This window comes from Lepisma saccharinum, chromosome 2 (genome assembly GCF_977018435.1).
Source record: "Lepisma saccharinum chromosome 2, izLepSacc3.1, whole genome shotgun sequence".
Classification (NCBI taxonomy): Eukaryota; Metazoa; Arthropoda; class Insecta; order Zygentoma; family Lepismatidae; genus Lepisma; species Lepisma saccharinum.
Window position 1 is genome coordinate 33,991,024 of NC_139230.1, and position 16,251 is coordinate 34,007,274.

Here is a 16,251-nt window from a genome sequence, read left to right on the forward strand (position 1 = left end):
TTTAAAATATAGTTACTTTTACTCCTAGTCGTTTGTCATCGCCAAGTCTTTAGTCTAGACAATGTATGAGATTCTTCTTCTTGTTCTTCTTCTTATTATTATTAATTTTATTATTTATTGATTTTCAAAACACTGACCCGGCTGTCGCTGGCCTAATATACTTTCTTAGTTCTCTTCGAAGCTCTGAACAATTTGGTATCCAAATGACAATTTCGGGAAATGGTTTGATGTCAAACCTCAGTTTACTGTATGTTGTCATAATTACCTTTCATATCGACGTCCTCAATAATACCCTTTTCCATAATCTCAGTTAACACAAACAACAAAACAAAATCACATAGAGGGAATTAGAAACTAGGAACAAGAAACCTTCAACGAAAATTAACGAAATGTCCTTGTCTTGAGAAAGCTCAAATAAAAGGGGTCGGATCAGACTCGAATCTACATCTTCAGGAATAATAAAGCCCTGTTGTTCATTTCACATAATGCCCAGATATTTGGATAATAAATCTGATCGGCTGTCTTTTAGAATCATATGCACATACAGCACATCATTGTCCTCCAATGTTACCTGGACATGCGTGTTATTGGCACCATCTGCACTTTCACGAATGGTAATAATTCTACGCAGAATGCGTTGTGCTCAAAATTAAGTTTGACTCTTATCGCAAAGCAGCTAAGTGCCAAAGTGATTATGTAAATGACTCCCAATTACTCCAGTGTCTCGCCCTTCCTTTGTTCTTTTGCTTTCGTTTTGTGCTACATACGTTATACGATAACGTTTTAGGGCAACAGCACGTGGCTTCAACTTCACGTTAGTCCGGACCAACTCTACTTTTAGTCTTTTTAGTCCTACAAGAATTACTGCTGTTGAGGTAGTCTGGAAGGAGTAGAACATCAAGAGGGGACCACTGGAACATGGCCAATCTGTAAAGTGAGGGTTTGATAATGCGGAAATTCCAACATCCGAAGAGATTTGCGGAACAGAATACACAAGCAGAAGATTTGTAATTCAAATAACTGTAATTTGAATTATTCTCTTCTCCTCCTACCTCCCATGAACTTCATTTGTAAACTAAATCGGAGCAAACGAAAGAAATAAAAAGGAATTGTAAAGTTAGAATTATAGTCAATGCGTTGTTCATGGTCCATTATTTGTTCTCGTACTCACAGAATCTTGTGATTGTTGTCATGTTGGCTGATTTAAGAATAACCCTGAAAAACGCTCTGTATTCAATTGACACGTAGAATTCACTTTCGAATTAAAAATTTCGAATAACATATCACTAAATATTACTACACAAACAACTACAATAATGGATGAATAGGGCAGTCTAAATTGATAAAAAATATTAGCTATGAAAGCTCCAAGTACGATATGAGAATAAGATGCCTAAGTTCAGTTCAATACCCACCTAGAAACTTATGAATTTGAAGCAAAAATCCGGGTACACAATTATCAGCGGTTACGTTCCAAGCCAGAACGGACACTTGAGTTTAGTTACTTCAATTCTGTGTGAGAAGTAATAACCGTTATGCAAATACGTACCTGTAATATTATACAGAACGGAGGAGAATGATACTACCCAATTTCCCCAATTCTTAAATGCTCAATATAAATTTAGTTAAGCTGAAACCCGTTTAACTCGAATGACAGTCTCACCATCTCGTTATAATTCTTAATCGTGAACCACTAAAACAGAAATGCGTTTGAGATGAGCTCTTGCAGTTTGTACATCGTCGTTGTCTGATTACGCATTTCGTAAAATATATTAGAATCTTTTGTAGAAATATGCGAAGTGTGCTCCGTGTTAATGATTACCTATATCTAATTCAAGCATTATAAAGGCAGTGACGCCCTTTATACTGTAGGTTTATTGATATATCTGACCATAAAAGACTTAAAATGAATTTTGTCAAAAAAGCTCGACGACTACATCTAACCATCTGATCACTATTTTGATTTCTAAGAATTTGGGGTTGAGTTATGTTTGCATCGTCTTCACAATTACATTTATAATTGTCAGGGTAAAGATACCTAATATTGGTACAAATAGTAAGGGAATATAATTGAAGGTATAAACTTCAATAGTAAGAGAAAAGATTAAACTTTCAACCATGAAATACACGACATATATGAACCAACAATAAACCGTGATTGAACTATAAGAAAGCAAAAATGGTCTAGTAAAAAGTTCTGTGGTTGTAGTTGTTGGATGAAGAAATGAAGACTAAAATTGGTAAACGCTGTAAGTGCCACAATAATTCAAACACCGTTTTCCACGTTAAACTGTAAAATGTGCCATGCTTTATAATGTGGTAAACGTGAAATGTGGATGGTAGCCCTCTAAGTAGTTCAAAGGGCGTGTAAAGAGGTCACTAGTGCGAACGTTCTTACGGGCTGATGTGTGGAACGATGCGATTTCCCAACACTTTCGCTTTTGGCACTTACAACGTTTACCACTTTTAGTCCTCAAATATTCTCAAGTTAAAACATTCAGGAAATGGAATAATATAAGGAGTGTGTGGCACTTGAAGTTGAAAATAATTTGAAAGTCTACTTTATTTTAAGATAGGATGACTGAGATTGGCCTTGCAGTTTAAAATGGGACCTTAACCACTGTTCAATGTAACTCCATTGGAATCGAACCCGAAACCCCTTGATTACAAGTCGATATAATCGATAAAATCGATAGCTGACCTGATTTTCAAGTTTGTGTTAGTTGAACGTTAGTCTTGATCATATGAGTTTGAGTAGGGTTACGTCTTATTTCTTCTGAAGACCTAGAATCCGCGACTACAGAAAAATGAAACAATTTGCACCATCGACCACATTTGACGATGCAAAATTTTTTTCGGCAAAAAATGTTCCCACACACGTTTCCACGAAATTTATTCCTAGTATTCATAGGTACAATTGCTCTGGGTAAAGCTACCTTTATCTGAGTAGCCATAGATGATAGATTTTCCCCCCTGGATATCTTACATGCATTCATTCTGGGCAGAACACAAAATTTTTGATGGAATGAGAATCAGTAGCTCTTCACGTGATACAAATTATGTGAGCTATAACAGCTTGACAGTGGAGGATTTGTTAGTGTTAAGGTCCAGTTTAGCTAAATGTACTAATCTGAATATATACATGAAATACAAGATGTTCAAAATGTTCTACTGATAGTGAGTAATTGTTAGCAGTTTCCCATACCCATAACATTTTGCTAATTTGTTTTACAGAAAACATATTTCTCACAAAAAGCATATATTGTAATTTGAACATGGAATGGTAACAATATTTACAAGATATTCATTAACCCTTACGCAAGATATGTGATGTTGATTAAGTTGGTGTTTTAAGTCCACTTTATGCACAGTAAGGCTAATCTGGACTGGACCTACAGTTTAAAGTGGGATCCGAACCACTATGTGCCTCCACCGGGTTTCGAACCCGGGACCCCTTGATTACATGGAAACGACGCTATATGTGATGCTGATTATGACACTACCACAGAAGTGTTTTTGTTATAACCAATCTTGTGTTGGGACCTGTATTAAAAGTGTTCCTTCCTTTGCTCAAGAATCTTTGGTGCTTTAGTCGGAAGAGTGTCCGACTGCCATGTAGCAGACCCTGGTCGATTTCTGGGGTGAATTAAGCGTATATTAGTGAGAATTTTTCGCACAAGGTCCTTGTATTAAAAGGGGTTTTGAGAGAGGGGTCAAGACGATGGGTGGTGCCAATTACATCACATTGATTACAGCCGAAATAGAGAATTGTAGGGGGCCTACTTTTATACACCTTATGTACCTTCATGGTACGGTGCGAGATAGCTCAACAATCTGCACTTCAAATTATGAAGTTATTCATTGTATATGCAGAAAATCTGATAATGCCTTACGGCATGCCCCAAACATGCACAAGTAAGGCTACATGATATATCAAAATCGTTTCCCTGCCGTTGATTGAATACTGTAGCAGTTATTTGCTCTATTACTACCAAGATGCTTTACAACCAGACCCGGTTCTCCCATACATAAAAAATGAGTGTGTAATACACATGAATATTATTTTGTGGTTGTTTTTCAGCATTATTTTTTAACTACTAGAGGGTTTGAAAACTTTCAGAAAATTTGCAGTTAGAGTACACTAACACAAATATTTAGTGGAACATTCATTGTTAAAATATTTCAAATAATAAAACTTCAGTTCCACCTGAATTTGTTGCCATTCACGGTCCTACAAAATTTCAAAATGTTATGGAAATTCTATAAATTATATGTCTGTTTTAGTGCATTTATTTTTTAAAAAAAGTAAGTAATTTATTTGATCAAATAGGTGACATGTGTATGTGTGTGCCTATCAGATATTATTATTACTTATTATATTGTAAACTTTAGGTCTAGTCTATTAGATATAGTCTATTAGGCGATTACTATGGAGTTAAACTGATTGCAGATTACTTTTGTTTTCCGTTACTGTAGGATATTTGTACTGTTACAGTCGACATCACTACATACATACATTCCACGCGGTTCCGCTTCAAATATGCTCCTACTTACGCTACATTAAAAAAAATATTATTGTACTTAATAGTGCATTTGTAGAAATTACATAATGTGATCTAGTATTCTGCTTAGCTCACCTTTACGGTGTGTAACAGGCGATTTTCCCACAAGCACCCAAATGTCAACCTCTCTTCCACCTTAGTACAACCTGGTCAGCATTTTTGTAATATCGAGGCCCTGGCGTCTGGACTTACAGCCAGTACAATCCTCTATGGAGAAAGTGTCCTTTCATGTATATGTGTGTTTGTGATTGTTCTTTCATCAATTTCATCTTATCATTTTTCATCCCCATTTTCGTGATCAGCCAGAAGCGACAAAAAAGCGAAGTGAAATAAAAGAACCAATCAGTCAAAATAAGCTCAGTTTCATGCTTTTTAGAGCATTTGACACCTACGTTCCTTTGGCGAATGTATGTTGTGCACAAAGAAAGATTGACTGTTGGGTACTTGCAAATGTAAAGTGAATTGCTATTCATCATAAGCTTGCGAATTCGTATCGGTACAAACATTGGCATGTGGATAATGGTTGCATAATATATGGATGGGACTATTCAAATCAGAGCATATCCTTCACTTCTTAAAAGTTCACTCGTGATGATAAATATTCCTGACAAGTATTTCAAAGAGGGATAAATGTATAATCTGAACGCTCTTACTGTACTGAAGGAGAGGGGGCGTCTTGTTATTATGTATAGCGTCTTTATAAATCGTACCTTCCTCCTCTCACATTGCCTTTATGTAGTTGCTGATGTTTTCCTCGCCAAAATAGGAATTTGAAATTTTTTTTCAAAATAAGTGCATGTTAGATCATTTCCCTATTCAGGTTTCTCTATCTCAGTTTTTTCATTTTCTTCTTATTTACTGCCTCTTGAAGTTAATTGCGACGATGAGAGTGAATGGTGATTAGATGCAGTTGATGAATGCAAACTCATAAAGAAACATCCATGCCGAAACCAGGACTCGATGGTGAGATTTTGCCCTTCTCTCCTTTGTCCTTGGTGTTTCATCACAGGATTCACTGTCAAGTATGTTTATTAAATTACAAGAGTAGATACTAATAATCCCTTGTCATGGCATGTGTTTCTAACAAATATGAGGTTTTATGTTTTATCAGCGGGAGAGGGAAGCACAAAAGAAAATTTCACATAATTCATGTAAAAAATATTAAAGTTGCATCGACATTCTAACGTGACGTTGAACTAGTTATCAGTTTTGAAACCTTTAATTTCATGTGATGGTCACGACAATTGATCCCTTACTTTGCGCATATTACGTGTTACCTGCAGAATCTTCTTGCCTAAACTAATTGGAAATTATAGACTAAACTTGTAGAGTAATTAACGATTCACGCTTTATAAAGAGATGAAATAGAACGTTTAATTTCGTGTGAGAACTTTTCTCTTGGTTCATGTAAACATTAGTACCTCTTTCTGCCCTATGTGTGTGTTACGTTCTTCCAATTCTATACTTAATGCTTCACGGGCATTCATTGTAATATACTTTCTATCAAATAACATTGTCGTACATAACAAAATCTTCTCCTTGTTATGTGAACAAGAATTTAAACCAATATAGTCTCTGGACGAATTGCATGTGCTTTTAACTTCAAACCTTAACATCCATATTTGATTTGCTTTATTTTACTTCGCTTTTTGTGCCACTTTTGGCTAATTTGCAAAGATGGGGATGAGTGATGATAATTATGATGAAATTGATGAATGGACACTCACAAACATCCATGCCCAGGCCGAGATTCGAACCCGGGACCCCTGTCGTCGTAACGTGATGTGCTAACCACTCCGCCACGGGGGCCGGCTAAAATGTAGCTATAATGAATTTGTTATCGTTAATTTTGGCCACTTTACTTTCCCAAATACATCAATTTGGAATAAATTAAAATTTATTACATGGATATTACGGATATAAAATAAAGACACGTTACCTTATTCAAAATACGCGTAAACCAGAGAGAGACTAGGATAAATGTAGATTTCCAAAATCTCTTTAGAATATGTTCATTTCTCCAAAGCAAAATGAATTTTCGATTTAATCAAAAACTGAATTATATCAACATTTTTTATTGATTGATTGGTTTATTGTACTTCGCTATTATGCCACTTTTGGCTAATCGCGAAGATGAATGATGATGTGCTGCAATCAATATTAAAGATTCTAGGCCTATGATATATGTAAGTTTGGTGCTCTTTTGCAACCGCGGGGTTTCCCCGATGGCGCAGTAGTAGTAGCGTCGTCGCCTTGTCCAATACAGCACAAATCTCCAAGGGTTATCAATTGGATATCCACAATGCCCAGATCAGATCCATGGATATTATGGATATAGATTGGACATCCATTAGATATCTAGTTAGGAATATCTAATTCTGGATATCCATTGGACGTCCATTGGATATCCAGAGCTGGATATCTAAAACTCATCCTATTCTGGATATCCAATACAGATCCAAATCTTGTCAAAAACTGGATATCTAAAACTCATCCCATTCTGGATATCCAATACAGAACAAAATCTTGTCCAAGACTGGATATCTATAATGGATATAAACAAACAGGATATTAGAAAATTAACATAGATAATTTTTCATACTTTATCGTGTAATTATAACAATAATTGCACTCTGCCATTAGGGTTTATAAACTTATTTACTATTATTAGGCATTGAAACTTTTTTAACTTAGACTCAGAAAAAGCTACGACACAATGGAGACTAAAATCGATTCAATACTCGCTTATAGTGTCACAAATCTCTCAAGGTATATTCAAAGGATATAAGATCCATGTATATTAGCGATATCCATTTTACGTCCATAGAAACTCCAGGCCTGGATATTCGGAGGATCGCCCGTGCATGTGAATAAAATACATTTTTCGGATATGCGAGTGTGTGTTTTGTGCGTCTGTTCGTGTTGTGTATGTGTTTATATGCGTCCGTAAGTAGTGTATGTGTGCTTCTGTACGTCCATGTGTGGTGCATGTGTTTGTGTGTGTGTGTGTGTGTGTGTGTGTGAGAGAGAGAGAGAGAGAGAGAGAGAGAGAGAGAGAGAATGGGGGGACATGAACAGAGAAACACCACGGGTGATCATTTCTAACATCTGTAGAAAAGTCGTTATCTGGATATCACGTATGCGGAAAAATAGATATCCACGAGACATCCAATGGATGTGTATTGGATATTCCTGGGTATCTATTGGATATCCAGAACTTCTGACACTAACATCCAAGGGATATTCAATGTATGTATTTTGGACATTTGTGTGCTGTGTGGGGTAATCAAGGGGTCCCAGGTTCGACACCCGGTGGAGGCACAGTGGCCTTACTGTGCATAAAGTGGACTTGAAACACCAACTCAATCAATCAATCTCTTGCAACTGCTGGATTGAAAATATGGATTGGTAATAACTGAGCTGAAGGATCTCAGCTTTTTCCTTCATAGAAAAAAATATTCAAGCATTAAACAATACTTATTTTGTTAGCACATCCTAAGTTAGATAGCGGGCCCACTCCGCCACGGATCCCGGGTTCAAATCGCGGCCTGGTCATGGATGTTTGTGAGTGTCCATTCATCAATTTCATCATATCGTCACTCATCCTCATCTTCGCAAATTAGCTAAAGGTGGCACCAAAAGTGTAGTAAAATGAAACAAATCAATCAATCAATCAAACCTAAGTCAGAGAGTGTTTAGCAAACGATTGCAAATTTCAAGAAACTAAATTCTTGACGAATTGTCGTGTACATGATCACTTCCAAAATAAATAAATATGAAACCAAATAACTTGGTCTCCTTTGATAATATAGATGAGTGTATTCTCGCATTTTTATCTTTAGTTAATGCCATACATTCTGATGAGAAATTGTTCATCAAGGAAAGAGAAGAGGAAGTCCGTGACAGGTGAAAAGTGGTGGGAGGGGAGAAAGTTCTTAATCTACAAACCCCCTCCCCCACATATGTATATTATTAAAAGTAAAAAAAAATCATTCAATTAAAAATATATTATTATTAATTACATAAAGGAAATTAATTTGTTACTTTTATACATATCAGATATTGCAAAGCAGCTAACTAATTCCTTTAGTAACTGGTTAAAGATGTTAATAAATTATGAAATAGTTGAAGTGGTTTTATTATGTGTAAGTTTTTGTATTGTTTTTGCTTTATGTAAATATAAATTAATTAGATTTCATAGTTATTATTTTCTTGCATTGTGATTTTACTTTTATTGTGCGTATTGATGTAGATTTGTTAATGATCTCTTGAGAGAGAATGCATTCAATACTCACAACCACAGTAATTTGTGTGCGTTTCTTAGTAAAGTATATTGGAAATTAAAAGTAATTCCTTATCTTTTGTTTGTTATAACAAAAACTCTCCCCCACCGGGAATTTTTGGTGGGGGGCAAGATTGTTGGTGGGGGATTTCGCACCCTGGTCCGTGATCTTCACTAAGGATACTATTCCAGTCTTCCCGTGAAGTGTTCAAGAGTAGTGAAAAGATAATAACCGAGGTTTTGTGAAAACTAGCCATGGATTGCATTATAACAAACATGTTAGTGAGATGGTATTCGCTTTCTGCATGGTTGTGAGCCATTAATAGAATCTCCCCCTCAACGTAACAAGCTTTCAAAATTTACCGGTTGGGGACATGTTACTCTCCTTGCCTATTCTTACACAAGACTAAAGTTATCACGTTTTAAGGAATTCTTAAAGGCTCTATTGAATTAGTGTGTGAACAGCTGTCTGAAGTTCGAATATGACTCCCAGATGGCAGCTGTAAAATTGTTTTTTCCACAGAGAGCACTCCCTCGCATTCCACCACACACCGAGAGAACGCTCGGCTTCGAGCCGTTCCTTCAGCGCTGTGCACCCAGGTAAATGCCACGCATCCCTTGATTCCGAAATGGTTTCGTCCGACCAAACACGCGCGCAGCGATTGGTAGTTTGGTTTGTCGAAGCCACTGTGCCGTCTGCTGCCACGAGGCCGACGGTGTGATCTCATCGGTGTTAGAAGTGTTCGAGCATCAAAGCATCATTTTCGACTAGCAGTTGTTTTGTATGTCTTTGTAGACACAACAATTTCACGTCAGTGTGTCCGGTGATAATCTAGTATCGAGGAACGAGTGCGTCTCCTTCTGTTACTTAAAAGTTCTTCGCCGGAAGTTATAACTTGTGTCATTCTGAACAAGTCTAAAAAAAAAAAGTGGTTGGATATATATCAGACTGGATGTGTTATCATCCTATCTGTGCGCTCATAACTATTTACGATGAGCTGTGCCTCCGGTAAGCATCGCGCTTGCCATCCAAGTGTAAGTATCATTTTGTTAATGAAGTGTGTAGTTTAATTTTACGTCCAATCATTGTGTTTGTGTACTATACTCTTACGTACGGAACGTCAATTATACTAACGCGATGTTTACGTTATTTCTTATTCCGGTAATCGGTTAATAACTTTAATATTTTGGCCAATAAAAGCGACCCCCTTGAAACTGCAGTGGTATTGTTATAATTAATATTAACAGATTGTTTCATACTATATTCAGAAAAAATATAGCAAAGTAAATCAAGCCAAAAGAAATATATAACTGAAATCGTAAACTTGTTATTAATTTATGCCAAATTTCTGTAGCTTGTCATTTATATAAGTAATGTTGGAAATACCAGAAATTCGTTTAAAATATCATTTCAGAATTTCTCGGGTAGATCAGTTATAGTAAGACGACTTACTTATTACACGTTATATTTGTGACACGTGTTTTAAACAAAATCCACAGGCTATCTTCATTTTGCTTTTACGGAAGTACATCACTGAAGTTACTGCATTTTCCCGGTAGCTTTGTTGAGAATTTAATTTTTTTGTTCAAGTTGCCATAAAGAAATTAAAGGTTTACATTTAAGGAAATCCGCCAATTTAAAGTATATTTGAATGCATATCTCAAATTGAAAATTATTGCTGGAACATTATCTTACAATTATGTACTATTTGCATTTGCTGTTTTTTTTGTTGTTTTTTTTCACATTTGACGCTTTGGAAAGAAACATCCAGGCTGAATCAATAGACCGAGAAAACACAATTTGGAAAGTGTTTGCGTTGGCGCCAAAACCCGAACGTAAAAACTATTATGAAACGAGAGTTCAGTTATTTTGATATTTTGCTAAAATCATTGAACAATATTAGCAATTATGAAAGTACAGGAAATTTAGATCGATATTATTCACGTTTCTTATTGTATTCAATACTTATAGAATTAAGTTGGAGTTTTTGTTTCAAGTTCACTTTATGCACAGATAGGCTATTCGAGACTTGATCTTCCGTTTAAAGTGATACCCGAACCACTACGTGCCTCGATCGGGTACCAAACCCGATACCCCATGATTATAATTGATTTGATTGATTGATTGATTTGGTTTGTTTTACTTCGCTTTTCTGCCAGTTTTGGCTAATCTCGAAAATGATGATATGATGAAATTGATGAAGGAACACTGACAAAGAACACCCATGCCAAGACCGGGATTCGAACCGGGGGCCCTTGGTGTCGTAGCGCACGTGGGTCGGCCCCTTGATTGTAAGACGAAGGCGTTACAGCTACGCAATTGGGAGGCGAAATCCGTAATGATAACATTACAAGAAGTTCAGTAAATAGCACCTCTTTGTAAAATAGCGTTGCATTTTTGTGACTTTGTCTCACGTCAATCCAGAACCTTTTTTATTCCAATTTTTTGCATTATTTTGATTATTGCATGTATGTATGTGTTGGTGGCATGCTAATAAAATGTGTGTATACTATGAAATTAGTATGAATATGATTGTGATGTGTGTAATAAGCAAAGTAGCTAACATACTTTCGTGATCGCCGGCCCACGTGGCGGAGTGGTTAGCACATCGAGCTACGACGCCAGGGGTCCCGGGTTCGAATCCCGGCCTGGGCATGGATGTTTGTGAGTGTCCATTCATCAATTTCATCACATCATCACTCATCCCCATCTTCGCAAATTAGCCAAAAGTGACACAAAAAGCGAAGTAAAATAAAGCAAATCCATAACAATACTTTCGTTATTCTAAGAGTTTTCGTGATATATTGCTTACAAATGCTGCACGTGTTGTAAAGAGGGAGAGGAGAAGGAACAACTGATTCTAAATGACTTCTTTCTCTGTAAAACTTAATGTCAAAGGGTGCTTTGTTTTCATTTCGAGCATGCATCAGGAAGATACAGTACAATGCTGTCTGTAGTTCTTTCCACGAAGGGAAGCAAGCACCTGACGCATTCGTTCTGTACATGCCACGATGTGACTGCTCTTCGAGGTCGCCTGTCAGCTGAGATTACGGTAAGCTTCGCTGTTCATCACTTTCTCTTCAGTGAGCTCATCATTATACAGAACTTTCACTTCTTACAACATTGCTCTCACGATCGGCACAACTACCACATCAGGTTTTGGTAACAAGAAAAGAAGAACGTAAAATACTTCTTCGCTTCCTTGACATTTTTCGACTCCCGTTGAAACTCATTATCGTTTTCCCTCGCCTCTACAGCGAAACATATCTCCACTTCCTTAATCACCCCCCTCAGAACTTTCGTTTAAATCTTAAGGTCACTTGAAGATTCACCCACCTTCATTTTTGAACAATAATTTCATTCCGACATAGATAGATAGCTTCCTTGATTGTGTGTCTTCCATTCATACCTAACAATTTGAGTCATGAAATTTTGAACTCAAAACTGATCTCAAAGTGAAATCTGTACTGTATTCAATTCAGTGGTGCTTGCTTTCATTTGCGGTATTCGAGCGTAGTGTTTTAGTCGGGACGTTTTAAGGTACACAATTTTGGCGAATAAAAGTAATTTCAAAAAAATTAGATGACTTTATGCAGTATTCACAAGATTTACCAATATTCCAAAAATGTATGTGACGTATAAACGAATCGGGACTTTGAGATAGTGTATTGGCTAATATTGTCGTCTTGTAATCGAAGGGTCCCGTGGTCGATACCCGATGGTTTAGATCCCACTTTTAACTGTAGGTCCAGTCCCGATTAGCCTCCCTGTGCATGAAGTGAACTTAAAACAAAGATTCAAAACCAAGCTTAAGTGAATAAATATGGAGCAGTATAAATTATGATGTTGTTGTTTGTAAGTACCCATAAGCAAGTTTAATGGATCCTTTGCATTCATTATAAAGTAATAAAATTGATCCGGCAGTTAAGAAAGAAAACAATTGCATGGTATTGAATATTCAAGGGACTTAATTATGTAGAGTATATCCTCATTCTCTTAAGTTGCCATATTTCCCTACTTTAATATGTTAATTTCTGGTGCATAATGAAATTTTGCCTCCCTGTATTTACATGTATTTTTCGATAGTCGGTTCCACTATCAAACCTATTTTTTCTTTTGTGTGCATTCGTTTCATTATCACTACACAATTGCATGTTATAAATATGTTTTTATATCAATTTCTATCCATTGTTTTGGGTTTTCACTCTGTTTAAAGTTTTGTCTTCAGCCGATATACTGTGTAAGCCCACATTGTAAATGCAATGCTCACTTGCATAACCAAGAATCGTGAACATGCATTTGCATTGAATCAAATAATGGACTTACTGTTCTAAGGAAGAAAAAAAGTTTGTTCAAGAATTTTTCTCTCTTTCTGCTTTTCAGCCCCCAACTTTTATGACGTGAGTTTTATTGGTTTCATCGTTCGTTGTAAACAACGCAATTTAAAGCGCCGCAGTTTGAGAAAGAAGCGTAGATAATGTGAATTTTGATGACTTTATGTCATCCCTTGTTTTACGAGGAACCACACAACATTTGAATTACCATTCTCTACTAGAACTGCGAGAATGTACTACGCTAAACGCATTTTGCAGATGAGTCAAGCATGACATAGGGTAACATCTCTTTTCTCTATCTTACACTTTTTAATGCTAGCTATAAAATTTACATGCAACTTTTGCACTTTTTCCAGTTTCTCCCTTTAGGGGTCACTTTTGTAGACAGATAGAGACCACTAAAGACCGCAGATTTGTGGAGGCACAAAAGTAGCTCACAGTTGTGTTGCCAGGTGGCGCCACGCTCCAGAAATGGAAGGACAAGTTAGAAGAATTCAGTGTGTAGATTTAAATGTGTGTTAGAAACATAACACACATTCTGACATAATAGGAGGATGAACTTGAATCGGAAAATCGTATGCAAGGCAAGTTGTTTATTACATACGTTATTATCACTTATTTTCCATCAATTGTATTAAAAATATATGTAATATACGAAAAAGTACGAAATCTTTGGAAGAGATTATTGGAAATTGTAACTCACAACAGTGAATTATCCACACCTCCTCCAAAATTTCTTCAACACCCCCTAAAATTTTTCACAAAGGCCCAACTTATGGGCATTTTCACTCTCTTACGTACATACCCTTACACCCTCAAACACGAATTTACACCCCCCCCAAAGATAAACCCCTGACTCGAAATATCCAGATAATGTTCTCTGAAATGATAACACACCAGGAAATTTCATTTAATGTAATTTCGAATAACTCATTTATTTTCTGCTTTCAAGAGATTCTTCTTGTATTTAGTATATTATATTTAAGACAAATAGCTGTAAAATGATAACAGTAGAGATAAACAGCGCACCATAATGAAATAGTTATTACACATTTTAATCAGATTGCTTGTATCTTTTTTAAAAAAATGTTTTTATAACCCTCGCCAGAAATTATTTTTATTTGTTAAATATACTCTATCCTCCTTACTTCATCCAGAGCTAAATCAGTTAATCCAATCGTTACTTCATCTGAAATTAAGAATATAATATGGAACAATATAACAATATAAAAGTGGAGAAGTTGTAGTTTAAAGTAATGTATTTACAATGTGACCATTTGGGGGGCAGAGTGGATCACTGCCCCCCTTTAAAATTAGCTGGACGTCGTGGCCCTTGACTTTTTTTAAAAATATTTTGATTATTAATAAATTGTATGGCCATGATTACCATATACAATATTCTAGACTAACTTTCGAACTTCGTAGAATTTTTAGGTGTCCTCATGTGTCATTCTGGCTTGTTCCCTTTCTAATTCTTTCTGGCGTTGCTACTGAATAGCCTTATGTAGAATAATGTATGGTTATTGTTATTGTTATTTGGAAGTGAATACTATTTCGCGAGCGAACTACTTTACTGGATTAACCCCATGGTCATTCTCTTTGGTGAGGTGAGACTATTCGAGATGGTGCATGTGTTCGTGTGTGTTGAAGGAAGGAGCAGTCTGTAAATTCAAATTCAACAATCCGTTGCATAAAGTTAAATTCCTTTCTTTTAATCTTGGGCAGGATACTATGTAGGATATACTGGAATGTTTTGGAGAATTCGGAAGATTTTACTTGTTTTTGTTACCGCGACGCTGAGGATAAATGAACTGATAACATGGTGATGGCACAAAGATAATGATGAATCCATGATTGACCAGGGTTCGAACTTGAGACCTTTGACTTCGCAGCGCCTTACGCTCACCACTCCGCCATTGAAGCTGGTGCTAAATTTAATTAGATTTCATTTTAGATTTCAGTCATGATATAAACTCCAGATCTTTGTGACGGAGCGATCAGCGTAACGCCCTACGAAGCTAGAGGTACGAGGTTCGAACCTCAGTTAAGATATGGATGTATCCCACCATATACTTCATTCGTTCATCATTCAAGAAGCAGGAAAGTGACGTAAAATAACAGAAATGGAAATAGAGAAATGATATTAAGTCGGTATAACCTAGACTCGAACTCTGGAGAGGGTCTTTCCCACATGTCATCAGCATCACCATATTTTATCTCGTCGATATGAGGGAAAGGAAGAAGAGATAATTTTGCTTTGTCCGTATGATTACTACATTCTTGCTTGTTAGGTACGAGAGAAGTGTAGCTATATCTGTCCCCTTTCTAAAATAATTTGAGCCGTTGTGTCTTCATGTTTCTTTGGGGAATCTCGAGACGTGAACTTCATAAGTGCCTCAATATTTAATGGTCTTCTGCTACTCTACAAGTTAGTAAACTCTTTCTGCAGCTGTAGCAGTTTTTCGCGCAAGAGCTTTTGTTTTCTGCTCAGTAGTGAGTGTGACTTCATTTCACTCACTGCTCATACGCTTCGTTGCCGATTCTGACGGTGAAAACTGGAAAATGAATGTTGATGTGGATGAATAATGGAACGATGATGAGAGAGGAGAGTAGGGAATCCTGAGAAAACATCCATTTACCGCTTTCATCCACTATAAATTTCATGTGGAGAGTTCAAGAATGCGGCACCTTCTACATACACGGTAAGATTTAACAAGTACCGCAAAGCTTTTCGACCGCCAGATTAGAGTTCGTCTGTATTGCTCTTTCCTCTTCCAAGGGCTTCAATGGCAGTGCATTTTCTAAAACCATATTTTTAGAAGTTTCTCAAGCACACACAAAATACACCCTGACAATTAGCACATAATTTTTGTGTGAAAATACATCTTTCTAAGTGTTCCAACATTAGCTAATAACCAAAGGTTAAAAAATACCCTGGAAATGTTTGCAATTACGCACATGTCCTGGTATAATGAACATTAAAATTTAATTTCGAACATGAAAATATTGCATGAAAACAATCCAGCACTCCATGAAACAAATAATAAAACTATAAGTGAAATATTTCAAAAT

At 36.4% G+C, this 16,251-nt stretch overlaps 1 protein-coding gene across 9 annotated transcripts in view; it reads left to right on the top strand.

The window, feature by feature from the left end:
• Positions 1–9,545: 9,545 nt before the first annotated feature.
• Positions 9,546–16,251, top strand: part of LOC145983989 (latrophilin Cirl-like) — a 310,072-nt gene continuing 303,366 nt past the window's right edge. For all 9 annotated transcript variants that reach the window (XM_083117242.1, XM_083117246.1, XM_083117241.1 and 6 more), the window contains exon 1: positions 9,546–9,879. The gene's annotated coding sequence lies outside the window, so the exon portion shown is untranslated. The remainder of the gene's footprint in view (positions 9,880–16,251) is intronic.